Source organism: Ambystoma mexicanum, chromosome 7q (assembly GCF_040938575.1).
Source record: "Ambystoma mexicanum isolate Mex_15411 chromosome 7q, UKY_AmexF1_1, whole genome shotgun sequence".
In the NCBI taxonomy this organism is placed as follows: Eukaryota; Metazoa; Chordata; class Amphibia; order Caudata; family Ambystomatidae; genus Ambystoma; species Ambystoma mexicanum.
In genome coordinates this window covers 590,946,049-590,967,222 of record NC_090941.1, presented here as the reverse complement: position 1 = coordinate 590,967,222, position 21,174 = coordinate 590,946,049, and the positions used below count along the sequence as shown (strand labels likewise).

The following is a 21,174-nucleotide window of genomic DNA, read 5'->3' as shown; positions in this document are numbered from 1 at the left end:
TGGGTCATTCCCATTTCATTTCGGGTCTTGGCGCTTCCAGGCATTTTCCGGACCCCAGCCCCTATGGGGAAAAAAGACAAAGACATTGAATGAGCGAATGCAAAGACATTACCCGAGCGCTCATACGGAACTTACCTGTCATTTACTGGAACTGCACGTTTCACTTCGGGTCGGCGCCATATCTCCGGCATTCTGCAACAAGACAATGAACATTATTTTTAAGCTTGGACTTTAGAACTTGCAGCAGAACTTTTACAGCGCCTTACCTGAATAGTCAAGCTTACCTGAACTCCCATCAATCCTCAATCCAGTGAAGTAACTGGGTTTCAACGCGCCCCTGCATCAGAAGCAGGATGGAGAGCTCATCCTTCTTGACCCTAAGGTGAGACTTCACGGGGAATCGTGGAAGGGTATCGTGGAGGGCTGGAGGAGAGTGGGAGTCTTGAGCATAACTCAGTCAGTAGGTAATACTCCCTTTTCACGCACAGGGGAATATTCCTGCAAGCCAGAGAAGCCAGAGTAGAGGGGCCCTTCCTGTCCATCTTCAGGGTCCTGCGCTTCACCACTGAAGAAGCACCAGCACTCGAAGCCAGACCTGCGCCTCCGTGGGAATCAGGTGAGCGTTACAGATAGTGGCAGCATGTGTCCTGCACAATGTTGCAACACGCCGGGGCCTGGATGTGGACATGGTGGTGCCCCCACATCCCCAATCACATGCACGCCTGCTGCGCATGGGAGGGGAAAGGGCACGGGGTGAGGCAGCCCGTACGCAGCTGGTGGCTAATTACTTCACATAGAAATCACACCCCTGTGGAGTGCACACAGCCCTGGCACATACCATCTGATAAGCAATGCTGACTCGACCTGACAATTATGACGAACAAAGGGACAGCCAACTGTCAGAACCATAGCAGCCTGAGATTGTTCATGTGGAAGTGTCAGAATGTGTGCATCCCTACCTACACAAACACCACCAATGCAGTGTCATCAAAAGACACACTTCCATGCTGCAGAAATGAATACCCACTTGCAAAATACTACATGAGAACAGTGCAATGTCACCCAACCCCTCCCCGGCACGGCCACACAACACACCATGGCATGTCATGCAATGTGAGAGCAAACAAATTAATCCCCACAACATGCCCCAAGTGTCACCAACTACAGTGTCCCTAATGGAAACATGGCCACACATGAAATTCTCACAGTAATGCAGGACCTACAACACACATTACCAAATACTTACCAAGAATACCAATCACCTACACAACCTCCAAACTACCTTAAACATGACATTACAGACTTAAAAAATTGGTAGCCTCACTACCTGATAATGCCAGCACTTCGAACACTTCCAAGTATACAGTGTTAGCGCCACGCAAGAGTGTAGGTGCACTGCTTAAAACATGGACTCCAGTTCCAAGGTTGACCGCCTTGTGAAGACATGAGAAATGGACCTGCAAATTAGGAGGATGAGATGGATGCAGAGGCACATATCAATACACCGTGCAGTTTACAATACAACAACAATATGCACTATGAATGTATACACAGTATTGACTACAGACTGCCCACACATCAAATGGGAGTCCAACGTCACCATGTACGTCAATGTCACTTGGGCACACCCTTTGCAAGCCCATGGAAACGGGAAGCAGGAGGGGTGTGTGTCACACAAACCCAAGCATCTGAACCAAATTCATGACAAGTCTGCATGTGCCCAGCCACAATACTGCGTATGCCCACGGGAGCCACACAAGGCAACACACTGACCAAAAAAAAAAAAAAAAAAAAAAAAAAAAAGAAAATCAAAAATGGCCATTAATCATTAATGGGCCCAGGGGCTTGGGGGAGGCCACCCAGGAGGTCCGAGAACAGGGTGCACACCAAAACCCACCTGTGTGGATCTTGCGAAAAAAAAACACCTCCATGGGCTCATGGCCTGCACGGCTACCCTATTGTGGGAGAATCGCTGCTGTCGCTCTCCTCACCGTCTGCAGCTGCATCAGGAGGTTGTGGCACTATGGGAGGCAGCCCACGCAAAGGCCTAGTCTGGTCCTCCATGGCAGCAAGCATGCGGGTGTGGAAGGTCTCGTTCTGGAGGATAATTGTGCGTAGGTCCCCATGCAACAACTCACGGGATGCCCGGACCTCCGCCCTAGTTGCCTGCATCTCAGATGAGAGCGTACGTGTGAGACGCTCCAGCTGATGTTCTGTCCTTCTGTTTGTTGAAGCCTCAAGCTCAACAAGAGTCGTCCTGAGGTGAACGAGGTCCACCCTCAGGGCTTCCCTGTGGCCCTGGGACTCTATGGAAATGGCTTCCCGCAGAGTCGCCAGTGCCGCCCGCCTGTCCCTGTCAGACGCCAACATGTCCTCCCCTTGTGACTGGCAGATGAAGTCTGTTGCCTGCTGTAGTCGCTCCATTAGCCTTTCGGGGGGGACAATGGAAGTGGCCACCCTATCCATGGCCTGAGCCATCATCTCTGATGATGCTGCCTGTTGGGTTGCCATACCGTATATGGATTGCTCCCATGCGGTATTGCCAGGTGGCGTACGGCCACCACGTCGGTGGGCACCACACCTGTCTGGGGCAAGGCGAACTGCGCCTTGCTGTGCCGGCACTGCCTGAGGCTGCAGGACTGCATTCCCCCTCTGAACTGCTGGCCCAGGAACGGGATCAGATGTTGCGGAGTGTGACCCTGCATCCGTAACCACCAAAGGCGTACCTGCCAACACTGACATCCCCATTGAGGGTTCTAACCCTGGTGCAGGTGGTTCGGACAGAACAGAATCCCTCCCAGGAACACTCACCTGCGACGGCACATAGGTCTCATCATCCGAATCGACACCTGAATATAGCTCGGGGGAGGTGCAGCCAGAGACAACCCTTGAAAGCACGACCTGCAGCAGTTGTGGGTTCTCACCCACCACCACACCACGTCCCTCACTGGTGGTCGGTCAGGCCTGAGACCCCTCCTGGGTCTGCACCATCTCCACAACCCCAGCAGTATCAAGTGCGTCATCCCCTGCAAAGACATAAAAGAAAACAAATGGAAACAGGCATTAGCACTATGGCACAAAATTAGGGCTGAGAAGCTACAGAAACAGTACTTGATTGACACATGTCCCACATGACTAAAACCCTCCCATGCATGCACCGTCACTGCGTGTGAAGGGGAGGCAGATGGCACACATTGATGACACCAAGATGGAAGATGAACACATTTGCTGCATGCTGCCTAGCAGTGGCATCACACATTGGCCTGTGATTGGCAGGTCAAATACACATGCCATCACACAGATGGCATGTATCCTAGCCATAAAGTGAAGAGGGAGAGAAGGGCACCAATTGTTCATTCAGTCCAGTTTGCTCATGAAATTGATTTTTTCATTGAAATGGTTCAAATGTTTAACCTGGAGCTGCCAGTCCAAAATGGTCCTATAGCACAGGGACATGTCTAAACAAATCATGTCCAGGAAACAAAGCCAGTCCACTGTACCATAGCTATGTCAGACATGTGACAACAGGACTGAGAAATGCCTAGTAAAAGTGGTGGTATGCAAACAATCTGCCTGAATAAACAGAGGAAAATAAGCAACAATGTTGTGGCAAGATGACACTTCAAGGGCAACTGGCGTGGTGTTGGGCTGGATGTCTAATGTTGGCAGAAGGGATACTGCTATACCCAAATGCTGGTGCGCAGAATGTATTGGATGAGGCACATGGCTGACCCAAACCACTCAGGCACACACACCCTCACCTGGCACCCAAACAGAAGCCTTCACACACACACCATGCACATGGATGACACACACATGCATGTGGACTCACCTGACAATGCCTCGTAATCTGCCAGTTCTCCCACGCCTTGGATCTGTTCCTCCGTGATGTAGGTCACAGCAACCTGCTCATGAGTAGTGAGTTCTATGTCCTCTGCTGGAGACCCACCTCCAGTCACTAGAGTTGCGGCATGACTTGAGGCCAGCTTATTCTTTGCCCTGCGCTTCAGGTCATTCCAGCGCTTGTAGCATTCAGTAGCTGTGCGCCTCATGATTCCAAGGACACTTATGATGTCCGCGATGGTCTGCCAGTGTGCCTGACGTTGTGCAGGTGTGGTCTTGGATCACGCAACAATCACCATTTTGCGGTCATGTGCGGACACATACTCTACAAGTGCATTCAGTTCGGCCTCATTGAACCTGGGCTTCGTTGATGGGCCGGACTGTGTAGCCGTGTCTGGGGCATCAGCCTCTACTGGACGAGCACTCTTCCTCTTCCGCTTGGAAGGTGCTGAGGATCCTGAGTGTCCTACGCTGCTCTGGACACTAGGGGCAGGAGCCCCAGTGGACTCTGTACTAGGAGTGTGGGATTGCACACTCAGCATGGGAGTTGGTGCAGGCATTAGCTCAAGTGTGATGTTTGAGGGGGAATGTCAGCATGATGGACTTGGACCGACACTGTCCTGGCTGGGTGTGTGAGAGGTGGGGTGGATGGAGCCGCAGCTGCCCCTGCAGCCTCCCCAGCCTGCCTACGCGGGGCAGCAGATGACCTAGCTGCCCCTGATCCACGTGGCCTGATGACACCAACGTGCACCGGCGCACGTGGCCTAGACCTGCTAACCTGGAAGTCAGCCATGGAGTCACCCTGTGCCAGGTCTGGTTCCACAATGGGCTGGTTCAACAAGGGCTGAGCATGGATGGTGTCAGCCACGTTACCCTCAACCGGGGGGGGGGGCATGGGTGTCCCTGACTGCTCCTCCACACATGGGTGGCTAGGGGCACCCTGCAAGTCATGGCCATGTCCACTACCGGATCCACCACGGCCACCACTTGGGGCTCGGCCACCTTTGCCACCCTTACGGCTTGTTCGCCTCCTAGCCATGGCACTGATGTTATTGTGCGTTTGGGAGTCGATGTGAACTATTGTCCTGGGCAATTGGGGGTCAAAGGGGTTGGGTACCAGATGGTAATCGTACCCTAGTGCTCTAGCAAGGCTGTATCTCACCCCTGGGGAAAGATGACGGGTCACGCAACGCACAGGCACCCCAAAAAAGGGAAGTAAGGTGCACGCAACCCCTCCTAGACCACGTGTGTGGAAAAATAAACCTGCACTACGATGTGTCACCCAGAAACACAAGAATGAACGTATGCGTGTCACACGCAGCCTAGTATGACCTCTGAAGGGGTATGCAACACACGGGGCAAGCACAGATGTTAAATACGTGCGCGACTCACCGTCTGCCAGGAACAAAAGCGTGAAAAATATGCATGTGTGCGCGTTGGCAACACCCCCGCCAAAAGAAGAATTGTACGCTGTCTGAGGAGACAGGACAACAGTAGAAGGGAACGCTGTTTGAGGAAACAGGCCTAGGAAAAAGAGGAAAAGAGAAAAAGCTGTCAGAGGTAACAGGGAGTACCAACTTGAAACGCCGTGAAGTAAATTGCGTGTGAACCAACAAGAAGTACAGATTTCACCCACTCGCTCTCCATGAAAAGCACATATATGGAAATGGCATTCTACACGTACCTTTTATACACACGTCACAGACCCGCATGCGCGATGAGGCCATTTCCACCAATTACACGCTTTGACACTCGGACGTGTATCTTTTTTTTTACACGCGCCATTCTCTACGGCCATGCGCGTGATGTCATAGCTGCGCATGGGGCCTGTGGGCCAATGAAATCGCGTATGCGTGCAGACGCGCTTACGCGCTAAGGGCCTTTCCTCGAATTACACGCAGACGTGCAGGATTTTCACGTGCCAAATCACTCCGTATCAAGCTGGCCACGCATAAGCACATGGAAGACCACGCTCCTGCCCAGAAAGCCGATTTACTGCCCCCCAGAGCCCCAAGAACGCTCCCACCTGCCATCTGCTGCTGCCTGACTGCCTGCTGCCCACGTGCCTGCCATTTGCTGCCTGCACATCAGCCAGGGGTGCTGTTGCTGTGACCACCCCTGCTGGAAACGAAGACTCCCTACTGGGATTCCATCGCTCCACAGCCCAGACCCAGGACCCAGTTGCCCACCCACTCCTGCCTCTGGGGTTGTCATGTTGGGCACTGCAACATCTGGCACCACTGACAACCCCCGGCCAGAGAGGCAGAGGGGCACCAGCTTCAGTGCCAGGGAAGTTGGTGTCCTGGTGGAGCAAGTCCTGGGGCAGTATGATGCCCTCTTCGGAAGTGTGCGCGCCGACAAGGAAGGACGGACTCAGATCTGGACGGACATCGTGACTGCCATCAACGCGGACGGGGTGGCAGTCCGCGACTTCCAACATGTCAAGATGCGCTGGGAGGACTTCAGGTCCAGGACCCTGAATAAGGCCCGGCGCCTCTTGAAGGCAGCGGATGCTAAGGGGCGCCGGGGCCACTTGTCGGAAGATCAGATGAGGGTCCTGGAATGCATATCCCCAGCGCTCCACGTCCAGGTCCTTGAGAGGCAGACCCGTCTGGAGTCGAGCGGTAAGTGTACATGCATCATGATTGTAAGCTGTGCGTGTGGTGATGTGCCAGTAGTGTGCCGGTTGCACATCTGTTAGTATGGGGCCGAGTATGGGTGGGGGTGTACAGGGCCGTGAGGCTAACACATGCGAGGGCTGTCATGTGTGAGACATGGATTGTGCTTGTGTGTGTAGTGTAAGAGGATTCAATTCAACACTACAGCTAAGTCAATGCCTAGTCAGGGATACTGAATGGAAACCCTTATTGATATATCTTTATGTCCAGTTCATGCGTTCTGGATGACTACCCCTATATAACACCACTCTCTTGGAATCCCCCTTACCCCACTGAGCCACGAAGTAGTTCTGTTTTGCAAGTTTAAACGGTTTATTTGATAATTTAAACAATATATATATATATCACACTTTATAATAAATTAATAATTGAATATCACACTTAATCTGAGCAGTAATCAATAATGGATAGTCCGGCACTAGCACACTTCTTTATAATCAATGATGAGTGATTATAGGATGGATACGATAGCAACAATACTTTTATGGTTTCAAATGGATGCAATGTGGAATGAAATGCAGTACAGAAAATAACTTGATAGGATTTCAGCAAAAGACAATGTAATCACTTTCTTGGACAATTCACCCCCCCCTTTTATGCACTGTAAGGAGATGAAGATGACACAGTTCTTAGGAATGCAATCAAATAGAATTCAGTTCAATTCCCCCCAGCAGCTTATACAACAGATAGGAGTTTTGAAACACAGGCAAAATGCTTTGAATATGGTGACAATGCAGTGAAAAATATGCTGAAAATGGTTTTAATTCCCTTTAGGAGGTTCAGGGTGAGTGAAATATACTTGGGATGAGTTCAGGCTCACTTTAGCAAGGATCTAGGAGTAACTAGCAGGTTAAACGAATTTTTGGCAAAGGAAAGCAATGAAGCTGCTGTTTTCACACGTGGCTGGATTTTTAACCAAATTGCAAATCGCGGTAAAATTCGCGAGTGCGAGAATCGTGATTACGGCAAAAGTATGAGGAGTAGGGAGTCAGTTCTAGGCACGTTGAAAAACTGAGATTCTAAGCTTTCAGAGGAAAGTTACACCAAGTTCCTAGCCCAAACGGTTCCAGAGATACGGATGATTAAATAAAGGTAGTTTTTCGGATTTGAAATTTTAAAAGTTCAAAGCGACAGGTTACAGCTTGCAGCTAGAAAATGACAAGTGACAGCTTTGCAAATGACAGGTGACAGTTAGGAGGCAGTTCTGGTTAGATTAAAATAGATTGAATTATATTATTTTAACTAAGAGATTGGTTCTGCACAGTTCTGCTAGGTACTCACAATATAATTTTGAAAGGAATGGGCCTCGCCACGGATCTGGTCAACAGGTTTTCTTCACTCGCCACGGACGGTTTCTGCGCACAGCATCTGGGTCAGCTCTACTCTGCTAGTCTGGGTCTCTGGTTCTGATCAGGTCTGTGGGTTCGGATACAGCGGTCTCCGGTTCAGCTGGTCTCTCTCTGGATACAACACTGCTCTCTGGCAAATGGCAAGAGTTCTTGCAAAGAATTCAAACAGCTCGCCTGGCTGTGAATAGTGGCAATGATTTGAGGCCTGCTAAAGAGGGATTTAGCTTGTAGTTGACCTCTCTGCTACAAATTCTGAAGTAAAGTCTTGGTCTCTGAAGGTGGATAGATTGAAGTCTCTATGTTGGCTCTCTGGAGGTTGATGGAGGTAAAGTATGGATTTTCCCGGCAGAGCGTCCCGCAACAGGTGGAATAGAATCTCCTCTCTAGCTTCCAGTGGCTCTTTTTATGTCTTTTGAAAGTGGGTGTGTGTGCAGCATCACTAGCCAGCCCCTCTCTCAACTGCCCATTGGTCAAGCTTTCCTTTCTCTCTTGATTGGGGAAAAGAAGTGGAGTGTCAGAGCGATGTCATTTAATGGCTTGCAGAAAGGACACTCCCCTGTCAAATTACACACAATCTATATTTGACCTGAAGACATTTTCATAGGTACACAGTGGTTTGAAATTACATGCACCCATCACATATCACATGAGGTGTACCCTGTTCAAACTCTGCTCTTCCTGGGGGCTTGGGTTCAAAAATGGCAACATATTTCATTTTTTGGTCGGGTTACCAATATTGGATTTGTCCCCGCATTTACACAAATGTTCGCAAAGCATGTGGGCATTAGGTGGTGGAGTGTCGGATTTTTAACATACATACATTTAGAGTAATATCCTCTTTTCCACTAAAAACCCCACTGAACATACCACCCGGTCCTAACACGTCTTCAAATGTGCACAGAAAAATCACAAGAATAATGATATCACTTATAACATTTTCACAAGTCCGCTCTATGAATGATCCATCTTTTTAGATTTATGTTCTGGCCCCAAAGGGGTGTGGTTTCCCAGGTCACATGGTGTAGAAACCAGTTTATCCAGTTTCTGCCAAGCTCAGAGACCCTGCCCCTCCCAGCTTCTGACAAGAGGAAGCTATTTTACGGTCCCCCTAATAAACCATCTGCCTGGGCCCTGGAAGGCCCATTGTTCAAAAGGAAGCCATTTACGACTACCCTAATAAACCATCTGCCTGGGCCCAGGACAGGCCTTTGTTCAACTCCCTGTAGCTGCTCCACCCCTAATCTAATCAGAGAGGTGACAACTCCTTTTGGCAAGGGGAAGAGTGGCTGAGCAGGTTTTAACTCCTGTGGGGGTAGATGTCAGGCAGAATTCAGTTCCTTAAGCCAGGCCCCAGCTAATGTCACTTCTAGTTACCCAGTTTTCTGCATTCAAATAAACTAACAATTTTTACACATACAGCTAGAATGCTGATTATAAGTTTAAAACTATGACATTTAAACAATTGAAACCTATGTGACACTCAAAAGTAGGTCACTCATTTCTTTTAAACATTTAGATTTTTAGTGTCTTTCAGTCCAAATTTACTTAAACTGCTGAAATCCACAGCTCAGCCAGTTTTGCTATGAACATTATTTTAGGCTCATCCTCTTTCCAGATTTTGTATGCCCACAAGACTTTATTCTGTCAAATGTCTGCTGGTGTTCAGTGAGATTGTTGGATATTCTGCAATGTTTGAAATGGGCATTCTGAGCTTGCCTTCAGAGAAACAAAAGGTGATTTTTAAAGTGCTTTCTAGCGAACAGGCACTGCTGTTTTTCTCTTTGGCACCCCATTTCACTCATGGCTCTTCTGACCCAGCACACCCGCACGGGGGGGTGGCAAGTCAGGCGACCATTTTTGTGTGAGCACAAACTGCGCGGTTTTCATAGATTCTGGCGCACATGTGGGCTTTTTCGGCCATCTTGGATTTCCTAAGCCCACAGCACCAAATGTTGTAGTATAATAGTCCAAATGTGGGTCAGAACACCCAACAGTAGGCTTGCATGCCAAATGCAGTTGTGTGGGCACACATGTTTGGATGAATGTGTATGTAAGTAGGCATGTTCGTGATGTCACGCATGTATGTTGTTTTCAGCTGCATGTATCAGCACTGTGTACATGTGCATGTGTGTGTATTTGACAAGGGTGCAACAGTTATGCATCACGGATGCATGTGACAGCGGGATGTGGAAGCCTGATTGGCAGATGTGACATGGATGCCCATCTGAACACTGCGACAGTTGGCTGAGGTGTACACATGCATGCAAGTGTGGTGGTGTGCGTGCATGTGTAGTGCACTCCCTGTGTTGCATGTGATGTCTGGCTCACCTTTGCCTGCTCATGCTGTTGAATGTGTATGGATGGTGCTGGCAGTTGCGATGTGGCTGTGGTATGGCTCATGTGTGCAAGTTGAAATGACATGTGTGTTGCCAATTGTGATGCCATGTCTGAGGTTTGCCAATGCCACTCATGTGCAACTGTCATGTGTGTATGTGTCCATTGTACAGTGCCCTGATTCCTGTGTTTTATTTCTCCCTGTCTGCAGCGTCAACTGATGAAGAGGGCGGAGAAGGTGCTGTGGAGCACAGCGGCGGGGATCGCACCGCCAGCTGGAGACGCAAGGCCCGGCTCCCCTCCCAGGTTGTGATCTCGTCGGGGAGTGAGGAGTCCGGTGCCGCGTCCCAGGCCGCAGCTGCCGGGGGGAGGTCCAAGAGGCAGAGGTCGGAGTTGGACTCCTCGGCAGCATAAGGGGCAGCTGGGACCCCACAGGGCCCAACGGGGGAAGATGGCACGGAGTCATCCAGGTTGGTGGGGGGTTTGGTGGAGGAGGAGGCCGTGCAAGCAACAGAGACGGGGTCTGGAGGTGGGGATTCCACTGGTGCTAGTGGTGCAGTGCAGGACCAGGGACAGGAGGCAGCACAGGTCGCCGCGGAGGTGCCTGTGTGCAATCCTGTCCCTGATCCTGTCACTGCATCATCTTGCACCAGCAGGGATGCCTACGTCCAGACCCGTTTTCAGGCAGGGGATGAGCTCACGACAACTGGCCTTCCTCTGCCTGCGGATGTGGCTATCCGGGTCTGGGTTGAGCCTGACCTGACTGGTGTGGCGTTGCGTCAACGGGCCATGCGAGGTGACCTGCAGTCTTTTCATGAGGAGACTGCACGTCATCTCAAATGACTCGTTGACCGCGTCGGCCTACTGGGACAGGTCACCCAGGCCGGATTCCTCCATTTGGTGGGGCTTGCTACGACCCCCTCCTCAACTGAACCCCCTATGCGCCAGTCGTCCTCCATGCCATTTTCCCACCCATCAGTCACCTGGGTTGCCTCTGGAGCTGACTCTGACGGTGCGGCCAGGCTGGTGGAGGAGGCATCCCTGCCCCAGTCGGGAGTCAGACGTCCAGCAGGGGTGGCCACATCAACGACTGCACCCCAGCCAGCAGAAGATGTGCAGGTAGCAGGAGGCAGTGCATGCGCAGAGGCACAGCAGCAGCAGCAACGTGGTGGGAGCCATGATGGCTCGGGGCCTTCGACATCGGAGGGGCAGGCATCGGCCGGAGGGCAGGAGGACCCAGGACGGGAAGTGTCTTCCGTGTGGCAGCGGTTGGGCCACGCCATAGATGCGGAGCGGCAGCGGGCGGAAGAGGCACGGCTCACGATGGTCAGGGCGGAGAACTCCATGCGGAGGGCCCTGAGGCCGGCCGAGTGCCTTGAGGCAATCCGCAGGGAGTTTGGGGTGAACATGTGGACGGCCCTGCGGACCCTCGGGGCCATGGAGGAGGACCGCCTCCGGGACATTGAGCAGGAGTTCGATGATGCCCTGGCCTGGAACATCCTGAAGTGAGCCGTCGGACTAGCCCGCTGCCCTTGTAAATAGTTCTGTAGTTAGTGTTAGGTTTCCTTTGGTTTTGCATTTTTTTTGGACCTTTTGGACAATGGGCCACATTTTTGTATATAGTTTTTTTTTTTTAGGTAGTGTTATTAGATAGGTTTCATTTCTTTGATTGGGATCATGGACCCTGGATTGTTTATCTGTATATAGTTGACTTTTGGATTTTCCTTTTTTTTATGATTTCCCCATGGAACAATGGTTTTCGATTTTAATTTTCCATTGGATTTACTTTTGTGGACTGTGACTTTGGACACCTTTCCTTTGGATTATGATTTGTGGTTTTGCATTATTTCACAGACCTGCTGGTTTATTTTTTTAAAATTTCCATTATTGTTTGTTTATTTTTGATTCAATTTATGTTGCTTTTAATACATATTTTTTCGTCAAACTTCAATGTGAAGTATCATCTCATTGGTTTCATGCATACCATGATATGGGTTTTGACATTCACTGACACCCATTGGGTGTATGTAAGGGACATGTGTTCATTTCCAGACTTGCAATTGGGGTTCTATCATGTTTTTGCCATTTCTAAGTGGGTGGATGCAATACTCAGGTGGGTGTTTGGCATTTGGAGGCTGACCATAAGGGCCAGGGATCTAGATTGTGGTGACATGTTGGCTGGGGGACATGTGTGGGGGCCTGGTGGAGGGTGCCCTGCACTGCTGGGGGGTGGGGGTGATGGGAGACATGAGTGGGGGCCTGGTGGAGGCTGCCCCTGCACTGCTGGGGGGTGGGGGTGATGGGAGACATGAGTGGGGGCCTGGTGGAGGCTGCCCCTGCACTGTTGGGGGGTGGGGGTGATGGGAGACATGAGTGGGGGCCTGAAGGAGGCTGCCCCTGGATGCTGGGGGTGGGGGTGCAGGGAGACATGAGTTGGACATGAGTGGGGGCCTTGTGGAGGGTGCCCTGCACTGCTGGGGGGTGGGGGTGATGGGAGACATGAGTGGGGGCCTGTTAAAGGCTGCCCCTGCACTGCTGGGGGGTGGGGGTGGTGGGAGACATGAGTGGGGGCCTGGTGGAGGCTGCCCCTGCACTGCTGGGGGATGGGGGTGATGGGAGACATGAGTGGGGGACTGGTGGAGGCTGCCCCTGGATGCTGGTGGGTGGGGGTGCAGGGGGACATGAGTGGGGGCCTGTTGGAGGGTGCCCCTGCACTGCTGGGGGGTGGGGGTGATGGGAGACATGAGTGGGGGCCTGGTGGAGGGTGCCCCTGCATTGCTGGGGGGTGGGGGTAGTGGGAGACATGAGTGGGGGCCTGGTGGAGGCTGCCCCTGCACTGCTGGGGGGTGGGGGTGATGGGAGACATGAGTGGGGGCCTGGTGGAGGCTGCCCCTGCACTGCTGGCGGGTGGGGGTGATGGGAGACATGAGTGGGGGCCTGGTGGAGGCTGCCCCTGCACTGCTGGGGGGTGGGGGTGGTGGGAGACATGAGTGGGGGCCTGGTGGAGGCTGCCCCTGCACTGCTGGGGTGTGGGGGTGATGGGAGACATGATTGGGGGCCTGGTGGAGGCTGCCCCTGGATGCTGGTGGGTGGGGGTGCAGGGGGACATGAGTGGGGGCCTGGTGGAGGGTGCCCCTGCACTGCTGGGGGGTGGGGGTGGTGGGAGACATGAGTGGGGGCCTGGTGGAGGGTGCCCCTGGATGCTGGGGGGTGGGGGTGTTGGGAGACATGAGTGGGGGGGCTGGTGGAGGCTGCCCTGCACTGCTGGGGGTTGGGGGTGCAGGGAGACATAAATGGGGGCCTGGTGGAGGCTGCCCTGCACTGCTGGGGGTTGGGGGTGCAGGGAGACATAAATGGGGGCCTGGTGGAGGCTGCCCCTGCACTGCTGGGGGGTGGGGGGGTGGGAGGCATGAGTGGGGGCCTGGTGGAGGGTGCCCCTGCACTGCTGGGGGGTGGGGGCGGTGGGAGACATGAGTGGGGGCCTGGTGGAGGGTGCCCCTGGATGCTGGGGGTGGGGGTGCAGGGAGACATGAGTTGGACATGAGTGGGGGCCTGGTGGAGGGTGCGCTGCACTGCTGGGGGGTGGGGGTGATGGGAGACATGAGTGGGGGCCTGGTGGAGGCTGCCCCTGCACTGCTGGGGGGTGGGGGTGGTGGGAGACATGAGTGGGGGCCTGGTGGAGGCTGCCCCTGCACTGCTGGGGTGTGGGGGTGATGGGAGACATGAGTGGGGGCCTGGTGGAGGCTGCCCCTGGATGCTGGTGGGTGGGGGTGCAGGGGGACATGAGTGGGGGCCTGGTGGAGGGTGCCCCTGCACTGCTGGGGGGTGGGGTGATGGGAGACATGAGTGGGGGCCTGGTGGAGGGTGCCCCTGCACTGCTGGGGGATGGGGGTGGTGGGAGACATGAGTGGGGGCCTGGCGGAGGCTGCCCCTGCACTGCTGGGGGGTGGGGGTGATGGGAGACATGAGTGGGGGCCTGGTGGAGGCTGCCCCTGCACTGCTGGGGGGTGGGGGTGATGGGAGACATGAGTGGGGGCCTGGTGGAGGCTGCCCCTGCACTGCTTGGGGGTGGGGGTGATGGGAGACATGAGTGGGGGCCTGGTGGAGGCTGCCCCTGGATGCTAGGGTGTGGGGGTGCAGGGAGACATGAGTTGGACATGAGTGGGGGCCTGGTGGAGGGTGCCCTGCACTGCTGGGGGGTGGGGGTGGTGGGAGATATGAGTGGGGGCCTGGTGGAGGGTGCCCCTGGATGCTGGGGGGTGGGGGTGTTGGGAGACATGAGTGGGGGCCTGGTGGAGGCTGCCCTGCACTGCTGGGGGTTGGGGGTGCAGGGATACATGAGTGGGGGTCTGGTGGAGGCTGCCCCTGCACTGCTGGGGGGTGGGGGTGGTGGGAGACATGAGTGGGGGCCTGGTGGAGGCTGCCCCTGGATGCTGGGGGGTGGGGGTGCTGGGGGACATGAGTGGGGGCCTGGTGGAGGGTGCCCCTGCACTGCTGGAGGATGGGGGTGCAGGGAGACATGAGTGGGGGCCTGGTGGAGGGTGTCCTGCACTGCTGGGGGGTGGGGGTGGTGGGAGACATGAGTTGGACATGAGTGGGGGCCTGGAGGAGGGTGCCCCTGGGGGCTGGGGGTGCAGGGGGACATGCGTTGGTGGGCAGTAGTGCAAGGCGACATGTGGGTTGGCTGGGGGGCATGGGCATGGTGGATGGACTGCCTGCCGGACATGTGCAGGGTAGGCCCCTGTGGTGTGGGCCACCTGCAGGGGCCGTGGAGGGTGTAGAGGGAACACCTGGGAGGACCCACACATGCAATTCACGTGTGGTGCTCCCCGCGCACCCCTGGAATACACGTACCCTGATGGAATCGCGTGTGATACTTCCTGCGCACCCCTGAAATACACGTACCCTGCTGCTTTTGCGTGTGATACTTCCCGCGCACCCCTGGAATACACATACCCTGCTGCTTTTGCGTGTGATACTTCCCGCGCACCCCTGGAATACACGTTCCCTGATGGAATCGCGTGTGATACTTCCTGCGCACCCCTGAAATACACGTACCCTGCTTGGCGTTTGCTGTTTGGCAGCCCTGTGAACTGGTCCAGGGTTAGCGCAGCCCTTTGCGATGATTTGGGAATTTTGAAGGCTTTTCCTTGCGCGAGGGCGTTCTTGGGGGCGTAACTGGCGCTGCTGCAGGGTCGCTGCGCCACTCTACGCCACGGCTGGTTTCGGAGGCTAAAATCCATGAATACGCTGTGTGATGAAAAGGATTTTTTCGCACGCGGCTGGCGCAGTGTATCGCACGGGGACACTGTGCGCCAGCCGCATGCGCCACTTTTGTGCGAATTTCTATGAATTACCCTGTAAGTGAGGTTCTCTCTTTAACATCAGTGAATCACTCATTCTGTATAGAATGACCTCCTAGTCAGTTGTAGTGTGTATGCTACACAAGGATTAGGAATTAGTAGTTAGTTATTCACACCTTTTTTAATTAGTCATTAGTAAACGGTTGTTACTCGGATATTGATGCCCCCATGTTCATGAAAGGTAAATGATTGCACTGTTTAAATAGGAGAAACAATGTAGGAGAGATCCCCTATTTAATAATATTAATATTATTATCGTTATTATTATTATTATTATTATTATTATTATTATTATTATTATTATTAATACTGACAATAATAATACTATTAATATGAATATTCATAATATTACTAATAATAATCATAATGTTTTTCTTGTATAGCACTACTCACCCATAAGTCTCAGGGTGCTGAAATAACGTAAGACATTATTATCCCAAGAGTGGTACTCAATTTAAGACTGCAGCAGTCAATCGTTATTGATTTAGGGTGGTTTTGTGCCCCACCCCCATAAATAAATAATTTCTCATGACCACATGTTCTTTTGTATGGATCCACACATATTTGGTATCCACCATTTTGAAGGCAAACATAAACAGGAGGCTGAAGGGTAATTATTTTTGTGGGAAGAGGTTTGTTGTTGGTACTTGCAGGTCTATAGGGGATGTGTGTGTCTGTTTGTGTGTGTTAGTTGTCTGAATACACCAGGAGGCGTATCTGTGTCACTCTTACAACCTCACAAGTTATTTGTATTGCTGCCATTGCCTCGAAGTGCACAAAAGGCACATTGACAGAATATTGCCCAGAGACATGTCTCATCAAGGATTTGGCCTACTCTTGACCAGTTCTGCAAACCCTCATTCCCCAAAAACCCTAATCCATGATTTTTGTAGGATATTGGAAGACATTGGGAAGAGCATGCTTGTAGACGTCAAACAATGATCCATCATCCCTGCCAGACTTAATTCTTGAGTGCACAATGAATTATTGATAAGGGGTAGAGTATAATGTATTATTAAATAATAGAAGATTAATGCTGGGGGGTCAAACTGACAGCTCCAGTGGCTTCTCACTTAGCAGGCAGGCACCCAAACCTACGCTCAACCAGCAAACTGACAATGGCAGATGTATGGGGTATATGTGGACCTACCTTCCTGACAAGAAGTCTATACGTACCATGGACAGAGCGTTTCTTTTCAGACACAGAGGACTCCAATTAATGATTCAAGATGCCTGGTGGCAAACAATAGACAACACTTCACAAATGATGTCAGCTATATCACTGGAAGATTTTGGAGCCCACATAGTGGCATTGTGTGGTGAGATAATGCCCATCAGGATTGGAAAGGAAAGGGAAATGTCGAAATGTCACTCTGAAGCAAAGTATGTTTATGCTTATAAGTAGTGTTGACTATTTCAGATTACATAGCCACTTATTGACTTTGCCATTGTACTATAGACTTAAAACCCATTATTTAATTCATTTTTGAGGTGCCATTATTTTGTTTAACATTGATCTTATTGAAATAGGATTTCATATTATAAGGAATGACTTTCCTGAAGAAACGGGAACACACAGACAGGGGCAGACACGGACACTTGGGGAGATTGATGGCTATAAACATGACTAAGTCTGGGGACGTCCTATTTTTACTCTCTCGGGTCTTAGAATTGTCACAAAATGAGACAAGCCAGAAGAAACGAGAAAAGACTCAAGAATGAAAAATTGTCCTGCTATTGAGATTAGTTTCTTGGTAAAACCTGACTTGGAAATTAATTGGAGAGAAGCTTAAAAAAGCAGTGTGTAGACTGCAAACTTGACCTTGAACTATTCACAAAGGATCTACTGCTAACAATTAAAGAACTGCATTAACAGAATTTGAAAAGTTGAGCTGGAGTCCAATAAAAATAAAATCAAGGCTATTAAGGAACGAGGGTATTAGCTGCCTCATGCAGCCATAGCTTTTATTGTTATGAAATATTAACACCGTAAAATTTCGATTTACATAATGACATCAAAATCAGCAAAGAGCACATTTTTAAATGTCCGAAATTCGACAGCACTGGCGACGCAGAGAAAGATTGGGTTTTCCTCGACTTCGTGCAGAGGCTTGTTTATTTTCTGCGTTTGTCCAACAGCAAAGGATGTTCGTTTCACAACCAATTACCTTTCCGACTGCATGATCCATCGAAAAGGAGCAAAGAAGACCTACACCCACATGTTTGCACTTACGATGTTTAGTTACGGAAGCATCTACAAAAACATTGGGACTTTTGTAATCATCACAAGTCTAAAAAATGCATGTTTACTGGAATTTCTGAAATCTAAGAAATCCTGTGAGCCAAAAACGGTGTGTATGTTGCAACTTTGCCCCTCCTTCTTTTAAAAATAATAAACATTTGTGTTTTTGGTGAGAAATACAAAATACCTTTGCAAGGCATACTTGCTACAAGGTCTTTGACATATGCGCAGTGTCACATGACCTAAACCATGAGAATGAGGGCAAGCCCTTCATAGCCTTACACTCTGGCCAAAAAGATGACTGAACAACTATACTTCACCTCCAGATTCCTTCACTGTAATATGCAGATGAAGGGGAACTGTACAGAAACCTTTACAGAGGCAGGTGGTGCACATGTGTTAAGTAGGGGTGCAGGGACTCCTCCAAAAGAGACTCGTGGAATTGTGTGGTTCACTGAATGAAAGCTTTGTTGACTCGTATTATTCTGCAGGTCACATTTTGGGGTGTGAACAGGCCCTACACAGCCCTACAATGCCCTTGCATGACCTCACTTTCTCAATAACAGCAACCCTTAACAATCCCCACTTCCCCAAGAATAGTTAACACCCATGTGCTAGTTCCAGAAGAAAAGCACTTTAAATAGAAAAACATTTTAAGTTGCTCTCATGCCATGCCAGGCTTCAGTATGACAGTTTTGAATCTTATAGTGGTATGCTATGTTATGTTATGTTAGAGGTATTTGTATAGCGCAGCAGCCGCCCAGAGGCATCTTGGTACTAAGCAGCAGGAGGATGAAGGTCAGGGAAACACAGGCAGATTGATGGGTGCATTAAAAGAAACACGTTTTAGAGAGCACCAAGAACATAGATAGCCATCGAACAGAGTGACAGAGTCAGGGCATTCCAACGTACCGCTGCTGCAATAGAGAAAGCTCTGCCCCCAATATGAGAGCATTTGGCTCGGGGGACAGCAATCACGCAGGCATTGGCAGAGCAGAGACACCACGTAGGAACCTACCGGAATAGTAGTGCTCATGCCCTTCCTAACCGGATGCTCAATTCTTACCCCTGAACAAAACGCAACCTGCCCCTGGTGAACCTATGAGGAATTTCTAAAAGTCTGTGGATCTTGAACCACCCAAAATTCGTGAGGTTCGAGTTTTGCACAAACTGGCCTTCTCCCCTCTATTCAAAAGCGCCTGGCAGTTCCTGGCTTCCAGGTAACCTTGGGCGGCAGGCTTTGTTTACGATACTGCAACTGGAAATATTCTTTATCACTTTGGGTAACGTGACATTAAATTGTCTGCAACTTGAGTCTCATCAATCACCTCAGGAGACGTGTATGTGTAAAACGTTATGATACATGATTACGTGTTGGTGCTGATGCATTGGCCAATGAACAGTTTGATTAATGTAGCAGCTAATCTCAATCTGCGGCTGGAAGCCATTCTTTGGTGATATCCTGACTCTGGCTACTGGAGGGGCAGCAGGAGGCGGCATTTTTAAAGTGCATAATATTTCTTGGAAAAAGGAAGGTTTTCACCGAGTAGAGAGCTGTTCTCACACTTATCCCATACATGCAAGCCACTCTTGCCAAGTGGTGCCCAGAATGGCACTCAAGAAACCCCACATACCACGTCAATCCAATCCCAGAAATGTATGCGAGGACGACTAACATCAACCCTTACGAGGGATGGGGCATCCCTTCAAACCACTTACAAAATACCCTCCCCAAAGTAATTTGACAGAGTGGGGCTACGGAGAGGAAAGAGGGCATCTTTAGACCGTATCTTTCTGTTTATTGAAGGGAAACTGCATGTTCTTCTTAATGCAACATTGTAAACTGCAGCGACTCCGGATTGCAAAAAACACTGCACTAGACCTTGAGGCTATGGGGGAGCACTGGCCTACTCTGCTAGGACTGATACATTAGAGATAGGGTGTCACCACGTGATTTCCATTTGAGACACACGCCTGATCCTCTCATCAGTCCATGGGCCTCTAGTCACAATGTCTGGCATATGGTTTCCCTCTTGTAGAGCTTCAAGAGACCTTGCCAGAAGAACAGTCCCTCTTAATTGATGACGAGTACAGTCTCTCCTAATTGTAGTTTGTTTATTCTCCCACAAAATGTTTTGGGGAAGGCAAGGATTCCCTTATTACCCGAGGTTGCATTGTTAGGACAACCTGATGGAAAGAAAAACCTGTATTGACCTAGCATGGCTCTTGACTGGTGTCAGAACCAATAACTTATTTTCAATGCTTTCCAGGACATGCACCCGTTACAGCACCTTGAGTAACACACCCAGATAAAAAGAAGCAACAGCGCACCACAATAGGATCTTTGCGACGATACATCACCACCAACCAGGACATCATGTGTACCCAAAACGTAAGTGTGATAATGTATGATTTATGATATGATATGATATTTCATTTGTATTGTGCTCGTACACAAGTGTTTCAGAGCGCGACTAGGCAAGGGGGGGGGAACAGGGGAGAACAAAACAAAGCAAAAACAACAATCTTACTAAGCCCAGTGACATTGAGAACGCACAAGTGCATGGGAATGGGAAAAGGGAAAAAGTGCATGGAAGGGGGAGAGTGGAAAGTGTGGAGCAGAGGAGAGCAGATAAATAATAATAAATAAAAAAATAAATAGAAAGTGGGGGCAATAAACAGTGGTAGTGCAGCCAGCAAGTGGCAAGTGCTGTGTTTAAGGCAGCAGACTGGGTAAGTCTGATAGGTGCAGAAAAAGAAGAAAAATGGGGGTCGGGGGGCTGTAAGGGTACAGATACAGTCCCCAGTGCAAGAAGTGGCCAGGAGGCAATGCAGGAGGGTGGCAGGTTGAGCAGGTACCTGGGCCCAGGGGACAGAATGTGGCCAGGTGTACAGTGCCAAGAGACCAGATCAGCAGGGGAGAGGGGGAGCGAAGGCGGAAGCAAAGAGGAAGGTCTTGAGGTTCATCAAGAACCGGAGATGGTTTTCCTCAAGTTTTAGATTGGCAGGGAGGCTGTTCCAGAGGGAGGCCCCAGCTGAAGATAGAGATCTACTCCCAGCTCGTTTCTTTGAAAAACGATTGACCCGAAGGGAGTTAGCGGTAGAGGAGCGAAGAGCTCAAGAGGGGAGGTATTTGCGTAGGGATAGCTGAAGGTATTTTGTACCTAGGCCCCAGAAAGCCGTGTGGACGATTTAATCCTTGCATCCACTGGGAGCCAATGGAGAGATTTCAGGGCTGGAGACCAAGGACAAGTCTTGCAGTCCTGTTCTGGATAAGTTGCAGAGGGCGGAGAGTAGAGGCAGGTAGATTTAGAAAGAGGCTGTTACAATAGTCCAAACTAGAGAGAACCAGAGCTTGGGAGAAA

General features: G+C 50.8%; 1 protein-coding gene across 5 annotated transcripts in view; it reads right to left on the bottom strand.

Annotated features, from left to right (window-relative positions):
- Positions 1–21,174, bottom strand: part of TRPC4 (transient receptor potential cation channel subfamily C member 4) — a 1,757,650-nt gene that overhangs the window by 589,312 nt on the left and 1,147,164 nt on the right. The window lies entirely within an intron of this gene.